We start from the raw sequence: 9,034 nt of genomic DNA, 5'->3' as shown, positions 1-9,034 counted from the left end.
TTGTTATCACTTACTCAATGTCTTTCTACATTTCGTACCATGCTGCTCTATCGTTAGTGCAACATCTCGCTAGCGTACGCTTAATCGATCTATTCGCTCGATCCGCCGCGTAATCCTTATATCTCAAAGGATATACCTAGCTTACATTATCGGTATTATAACTTAAGATACCTGATAGTTCTACTCTACCGTTATCGAATTTCTACTCGGGTAGAAATCCGGATATTCGATAAGAATTTCTCCTTATTCTTGAATATCAGAACGTACTTGAATTCTTTGTCCCACGAACAATGCTGATTATCTCAAACTTCTTTCGATACTACAGAGTTATGTCCAGCAAAACTTATTTAAAACTCAAATTCACTTTAAAACATAGGGCGTCCCCTTTTTCTTTTCAATAAACTTTCAAAATTTTCACTTTTTGAAATCAAAAAAAATCTCATTTAAATTTTATTTTCTCGTGATCACGAGTTTATAATAAAACCCTTTTGAAAATAACTCGACACTCCTTTAAATAAGTTGCTTTAGACATTTCCAACTCTGTAGAAATCATTCTTCGCTTTCATCTTTCGTTGATCAATTCGATGTCAACGACAACGTCTCTATATCTATTATTATCTATCGTTCGCGATTTTTACCTACTATAGGTAATGGGTCATTTCCTTTACCCTTAACAGAGGTCTCATCATGAGTCTCCTCTTTATCATGTTCTACTTCTACAACATGAGTTTCCACTTATTTTTAGCCACTCATTCTAATCAAATCACGTTGCTCACTTAGCAACCAATCAAATTCAAATGCGCAAACAAATCGCACATCATTCTTTAAACATATACTCACCGAATAGCCAAACATAAACCACATAACTTTTCACATAAAATTTAAACAATTAATTTTCATACTTTCCACACATCACATTTTGCACGTTTTAAATACTAAAAACCATGCAATCATATTCGGTTTTCATTAACCCAAATCAACTTTCATCAACGAATCATAGAATTGCAAATAAGCACATAATCACACAATCACAGACTCACTTCCTAAGGGAAAGCTGAAGATCGAGGATTTTGAAAACGATGACATAACAAAGACATGATTCGAATTCTTATATGCTGCAGTAGATTCCTATGAATACTTATAAATTCCTAGGAACACGATAGACATTTCTAAGCCCTTACACTTTATCACTATGCAATCATTCGACTTTTTCGAATATTGCTCACACATTATCACGCAATGGCCCAACTCATCGACCATTGCTCTGATACCACCTTTGTCACGACCCGATTCTCGGCATCGAGACCGGCGCTAGGGAATGGGAGTGGTTGCTCCGAAACCCGTAGCAAGCCTTAAAAACACTTTAAAAATCACTTCAAATTTTTCGCGGAATTCAAAACACATTTTCGAACATTTTAAAATCTCCGTTTAAAAACGTTCCGATAAAATCATAATGAAACTTTACAATTAATTTCCTATTTAATTAATGTATTCAAGTTTCATACCCACTTCACTGGGGTTTATAATGCATCTCATTATGCACACACCATCTCATTATGGCGATAACTGCATTTCATTATGCAGACCATTTCATTATGGATTTAAATGCATTTCATTATGCAAACACATTCATTAAATTAAAACCGTTACTTTTCAATTACTAGTTATCGTTTTAACGCGTATTCCTTGAATACCGTCTTTTACAAAACCGATAACATGCAATCATGCATATAGCCACGCTGGGCCCCACATTATACACATAACATAGTTGCGTACAGTTTTCTTTACACTGTATCTCAAAACTTCCGGTACTACCGTGTACCCGGGTTGCAACTATTTTCCAATACCTCAATGCATGTCGTTAAAATATATTATAATCGTGCGATGAAAACAAAACAGAGTTCATGCGTGGCACACATCGCAAATACTGACATGCTAAGGCGTCTGTCTATCTATTCTACTGCAGCTCTACAGATCAAAATAAGACCAATTACCATATACGCAAAACGAAGACTTCAAGAATCAAAAAGATGAAGTCTCGTCCAAACACAGGCAATATTCCTGAAAAATAGTTCCACAACGTGGGTCAGATATACTGGTGAGTTTACAACTTACAAACATACATTAAATATTTTCACACATTATAAAATAGTCATATTAAAATATATACTACCGGTTTAATCACAGAAACGTAATGCTTTAAATGAAATGCCATTTCTAATCCATTTTCCTCTAAGTCTTCTTTCAGACTGAGATTCATAAACTAGTCGGCTGAACCCGTACATTCGCTCGACTTTAGTTTATTTTCCACTATCCTTTACAGTTCTAAACCTTTCTTTAGACTGTTTCCAACTTTTCTCATGAACTCAACGACCGATAACATTTAATGTTCCATGACGCCGTTAGTTCTTAAATCAATCGGCCGAACTCTATCGTTCCATCGCCGTTAACTTGTTCGGGGTTCTAGACCGTCGTCTTAGAAGCTCTCCCGCTATGTCTGGACCGTCGTCTCAGACTTCTAGACCGTCGTCTAGATTCACACAGTCCATTCCACTTTACATAAAATAAACATGCATGCAATAACTAGTGATCACATAGTCCTATTATAGCCCAATAGGATGGCACGTTTCATAGACTCATTCCATAATAATTTTATTTACTCAAAATAAATATACGATATATTTAAAATGCTTTATGACATTAATTTCCACATTAAAGTAATAATAGTAATTTTATTACTTTAATGTATGCATGTAATAATGCAAACTCACAGACTGTCGCTCCATAAATAATTAAATACGCCACGATGATCCACTATTAGCCACTCGGTCTATTCCAACCGGTGCTCCTTCAATTTGATCCGTCAATAGTTGACTTTCCGTCACATCTATATTCAGGAATCGTGTTAAGTCGATCTCAAAAATAGAAATCTAAATCTATTACCGACCTCTAAACACGTAGCCACATAAATACGATATCATATCGTATACAAACAATCATCACATTAAAAACTTTTCACAAAACACCATCCTTTTCGGTCGTTATTTCAACGTAACCGATTCACAATTCCTTCTCATTCTCGATTCTTCGAGAATTACGAACCTACTCTCTCGGGTTCGATTCAGGAAAACACTTGAAATAAATTCAAGGTTCATTCCACATCTATGGCCTTTCATAATTATTCACAAATAATTATTTTTCTTTTATCTCTCTAATTAGTTTCATTAAACTAATCAAATTACCATATTTCCCTTTTATCACATTACCCTTATTCCATTAATTACCGAACTAATTAATAATATTTTAATTATTAAAATTCGGATTTATTTTCAATATTGGATCTAACCATTCCATAAGATAATTAAAACAGCCCCTTATTGGCTTAAATTCTTCTTTTGGTTAAAATACTAAAACATCCTCAAACTTTTCAAAATTGACTATTTAGGTCCTTTCGTAAACTAATCGATTTTAAAATCGAGAAAATTACTTAAAATACCCAAAATCATTTTACTTCAGATTATTAACAATTATAACCTGGAAACTTTGGCTAACATACCATGTAGCCCCTCAAATTTGGAAAAAAAAATACAATTTAACCCCAAAACTCTAGTTTTCGGCAAAAACATTCAAATCTTTCCAAAAATTACCAAAATCATTTAAAATCTTTAAACATCATTCTACATCAGATTATATACATCTATAATCTGGAATTTTGGTTTAAATACTGCTTGGTCCTTCATTTTTACGAAAGTTACATTTTAGCCCCAAAACTTCCAATTTTGAGAATCAACTCCAAATCAACTGAAAATCACATCAATCAATTCTTTAAATAATCTAAACTTACTCATCAACTCAATTTTCTGGTCTAACATTTATTTCATAGACATGCAACACAATTTAGATCAAAATCGTAACTTTTAATTTCTCAACTATTCCTCAATTATGGATAATCCTATCAAATTAACCGAAACATATTTATTTTACTTATCATACTAAAACAGCAGCCCCAAAATTAAAATAAATTATTTTTCATAATTTTAACAATTTAAAACCGTATAAATCGCTAAATTCGAATCCGATTTTAGCAACACTCAAAAATCCTCCATTAAATCTTTTAATTCCTTAAATACTCAACATATAATTTATTTAACAATATTTCTAGCCCAGAAATTTAAAATAAATTATTTTCCATATTAAACACCCTTTAAACCGAATAAACAATTTATAATCAAAACCGATTATAAATCCATCAAAACACATCACTTTAATAACTTTAATTCTATAAATAATCAACAAATAAAGTTTATAAATTTTTATAAATAATTTCTGCCCAGAAATTTAAAATGACATAAATACCCTTATTTTAACAATTTTAACTAATAAAATTATCAAAACCGAACCCGGTTAATAAACCATCAAAAATTCACAATTAAACACTTATTCATCATCAACCCAACATATAGACCAAACATAATTAGGATTATTTCCAGAAATTTAAAATCAACTCATTTAGCCTTATTTTAGTGATTTTTAAAGAAATTAAACTCTAAAAATCGAAACCCATTATTTATAAATCATACCCAACATTTTGATCAACTTCAATCTATGAAAATCAACCTTTAACATATATATTAAATTCATTTTTAACATCAGCCCAGAAATTTAAAATAATAATTTAATTTCACATATAAAAATGAATTATATCCAAAACCCAACAAAACAACAATTCAAACCAATTATTTAAGCATCGAACCACATTTTTTAACAACCTAAGCATGTATAATAAACTCAAACAACATCAGAAAACTAAAATTAAAATTTGAGGTTGAAGGTATACCTTGATCCTACATGCAATGGTAGATTAACGATCTACGCGAAATTTGCTACGTTTTTGGTTAAGGAATTTTTGTGAAATTATGAAAGAAAATAAAGTTGTGTTTTTTGTTTTTGAGAGAATTTGGCACCAACACAACAATGGAGAATGAAATTATGCTAGAGAAATGAAGAAGATGAGTAAGTTACTTGGGCACCAAGATGTCTAGATGAAAATATCTAGATATTATTTCATGTTTCATTTATTTACAAGTTTGCCATTATGGCATTCTTGTAATTAAATCGAACTCTATGGGCAAAATAAACTTAAGTTTCTCAAATATTCAAAAACATTAAATCATAACATATGGGCTGAATAAAATATTTTGGGGCCTTTTAAAATAATTATTTTGACGTTTTTTAGCGTAAAATCTCAAAATTCACATTTACCACGTAAAATTGCTAAAAGTCAAACTTATGGTCAAACACATTCTAAATCACATTTTCATATTTATAAATTCACCTCGTGAATTTAATAACTATTTTCGAGGTCCTAATTTATAAAAATTGGACACGCGCAAAAATAAACACTTTAGATAATACGGGGTATTACATGCCGAAATCTGTTGTATGGTGAAAAGAGTCTAAAGACCTTCACATACGTAAAATATGAATGATCAGATTTGACGGGCTAGAGTACAAAAAGAAATGAATAAATACGGCCATAAAAAGGTTAACCCGAATATGATGAAATGATGTGGAATATTTATGTTTCCTGTTTTGAAAGCATATAGGAACATGAATCATGGTTTAGGGTTTCATATGAATCGGTAATCTGGAATGCATTGCTTTCATATTAATGTTTATTAGTACATGTTGTACGCATTCACCAGTTTTTATAACTGACCCCGTTGAATTTATAATTTTTACAGGCGAGTAGTTTGACGTGTGGATTTCCAATTTCTTGTTCCGGAAATCCCTGGCTTAAATAAAGTGAGAATGACTTTCCTTTGTGTCTAGAGTTGCAGTAGCTAGAATAATGAACGGTGATACCTTAGTAGTCGTTGGACTTATTTATGCTTTATATTTTATTATAACGCTTAAACTCTGATATAATGTAATATGTGAATGCTGTGCGAAAGTCCGAGCGACTGCACGAGTATAAAATGCGGCGAGCGCAATTGCATAATGAAATGCAGTTAAATCCATAATGAAATGGTCTGCATAATGAAATGCGGTTAAGTCCATAGAGAAATGGCCTGCATAGTGAAATGCAGTAATTACCATAGTAAGATGGTATGCATAATGAGATGCATTATAAACCATAGAGAAATGGTTTTGAAAACTAAAATGCAATAATTAAAGAGAAAATTATGTGCATGTTTTAAATGGTAATTTTTATGAGAACGTTTTAAACTGCGATTTTAAAATGTTCGAAAATGATTTGAATTCCGCGAAAAATTTTAAGTGATTTTAATGTATTTTTAAGGCTTGCTACGGGTTTCGGAGCAACCACTCCCATTCCCTAGCGCCGGTCTCGATGCCGAGAATCGGGTCGTGACAAAATCACAGTTACCAAAACTATTTTAAAAATTTTATGAGTATCTCACTATTACAATAAGGATTATAACATGTAAAAATTAGGTGTGTTCAACAACCGACTGAAATCATAAAACCAAATCAAACCGACATATTTAGTTTGGTTCAGATGATTTTTTTTGTTCGGTTCAATTATAAACAAAAAAGTTCAGTTAACTTTTATAATATAAACTGAAACGAAAAATCGACAAAACCGAGCCACTATAGCTGAAGAAGGAACGAAGAATTGAGGTATAGTATTAAAGAAAAGGAGACCCTAGCCAGCACATATCATAGGTATATGAAGAAATAGGATGGCCAACCTCTTGTGAATTGGAAGGTGCCCCAGTGCCAACTTCTGGGTCAACTTTCTAAACCACATATCTATGTTTTATGCTATAAATCATTCCAGATCTTCTTTGTTCATTATCAGTTGTACAGCAATTTTCTAAGTTGAGAATTTTTTATTTAGACCTAATCCGTACTTTACTCGTGAATCTAATCAGTAGCAGAATTAGAAATTTTTATAAGAACGATGATAGTTTGTTTGGTCGATCGATTATTTTTCTTTAAAAATTTAAGCCAAATGACACGTGGTTTCACTAATTTTTTTTTTGTAAAAATGATAAACAACATTTTTTTGTCAAACAATTCGGGTGAAAAAAATAAAGAAAATGAGAGTTGTTATGTTTCATGAATAAATAGGGGATTTTTTTATATAAAAATGAATAGGGGACTTTTGGTGTGTATTTATCATGCTGTAACGAAAATGACGTCGTTTTACTTAAAATAAATAAATAAATAAACGGATCAAAACATGTTTTAACTTTTAAAAAACCCCGTAATTCTACAAACAAAAGCAAACGTTTATAAGTTGGCACAAGAAGCCAAAGCCAGGTTTATTGTTGTCTGTAACATGAACGCTACTCTGTAATTCCTCTGAGTAATCTATCTATCTTCTATCTTTGGAAAAAAAAATTGGGAAAGAGGCTGCAGTGCTGATTCATGACGTCGGTCCCGAACATCTTCCCGGCCGCCCTGTTGATTTTGCCACTGGTTGTAACCAATAACATAGCGGAAAATCTGATCTATTTACGGTTAAAAAAAAAATCTGATCTATTTTTTTCTCACTTTCTAACATCTAAGTAATTTGGATTTATTCTATTGAAATTGAACTCTAAACATTCTAAAATCCTAGCCGCCTTCTCTTCTTTTTTGTCTCTAACAAACCCTAGCCGTCAAGAGCTTTTTTCTTATTTTTTCTTCGGCAGCCGTTAATGGCTTAATTTTTCTATTGATGGTAGTCACCCCTTTTGTTTATGTTATTTTAATTTCATAGAATATAATAAATAGCCACTTTTTTTTCATTTTTCTGACGGATTAAAATTTATCACGAAGCGCAATTCAATTATCACGAAGCGACGATAGATTGAAGATCTTTCAGTAACAAAATGGATTCGTCTATGAGCTATACTAGTTTTATTTATTTTTTATTATTTGTCTTCTTTATGAATGTTTTACTTTGTCCTTTCTTTGTGAAAGGTTTGTTGTCTCCTTTTTAGAAGGAGTTGTTGTCTCTTTTTTATAAGGAGTTATATCAAGTGTCGATTGAATCGGATGCTGTGAGTTTGCGGGTGTTTGGAGAAGTTTGAACGAAGAGTGATTGAAGACTACACTTAATTCGCGAAACAGTTAGTAATTTATTTTTATTTTCGTAAGCAAGGTCTGCGAATCAGGCAGCATGTTGTCTTTCCATGTCAGGTCATCGGGTTTAGTTTTCAAATTATCCCGAGTTTCTTACAAATGTAACTGTTTCATATTCAATTTAATGAGATCTGATGAATTCAAAAAAAAAAGTAATTCGGATTTATTAAAATATATTTTATTTATGACCTCGCCACGCGAATCATATATGAATTGAACCCATAAATAGAATATTAACTCGGTTATGGTAAAAAAAATTCTTTATAAGTTTAGTTGTAAAGAATTTATCAAAAATTTATGGATCCAATGAATCCAAAACTAGAGTGCTATCCATATAGGTTACTTGTAGTACAGTCTTATGCTAATAAGCTCAATTCATACATTCTTTTTTATTGGTACAAGAGGAAGAGGCAAAGCTTAAAACAAACTAGAAACTAATGTTCCTAATATACGAAGTGCCATAGAGATAGCTCAATTCATACATTAATTTTAAAAGAAAACAACTTTCTCATTCTCCTTTTAAAGCCCCGTAACAGAATTAACATACTATTTATGCCCCTACAAATGCATCATCAGTCAAATAAATTCTATGATTATGAAATATGGCAATTGGGATCCACATAAAAAAAACAATTATAGATTTAACTAATTACACGGAGACCATATGAATAGACTTATGACATGATTTATGTTGAGATGTCACATTATTTGAAAAGTAAATTGGAAACATATTAAACTTTCCTTTTACCTCACAGTAAGCTATCATTAATTCCGGTTACCCCAGGTTTACTTTGTCCTCCTTTCCAATCATACCCACCAATTACTTTTTCCATCTCACATCAACTCCCAGTAGGTGTGAGCAAAAACCGAACAAACCGTAAAATCAAATCAAATCAAATCGAACTGAAATTGAGAGTGAACTGGTTAAAATGGTAAACAT

General features: G+C 31.7%; 1 long non-coding RNA gene across 1 annotated transcript; it reads right to left on the bottom strand.

The window, feature by feature from the left end:
- Positions 1-1,554: 1,554 nt before the first annotated feature.
- Positions 1,555-5,203, bottom strand: LOC126670167 (uncharacterized). The gene is made up of 3 exons (XR_007638673.2): positions 4,838-5,203; positions 2,772-2,887; positions 1,555-2,061 (listed from the first exon to the last, which is right to left on the bottom strand). It is a non-coding gene; the product is annotated as an uncharacterized LOC126670167 (long non-coding RNA).
- Positions 5,204-9,034: the final 3,831 nt, after the last annotated feature.

The sequence above is a fragment of the Mercurialis annua genome, linkage group LG2 (genome assembly GCF_937616625.2).
Source record: "Mercurialis annua linkage group LG2, ddMerAnnu1.2, whole genome shotgun sequence".
In the NCBI taxonomy this organism is placed as follows: Eukaryota; Viridiplantae; Streptophyta; class Magnoliopsida; order Malpighiales; family Euphorbiaceae; genus Mercurialis; species Mercurialis annua.
This window is presented reverse-complemented; position numbering and strand designations above follow the sequence as displayed.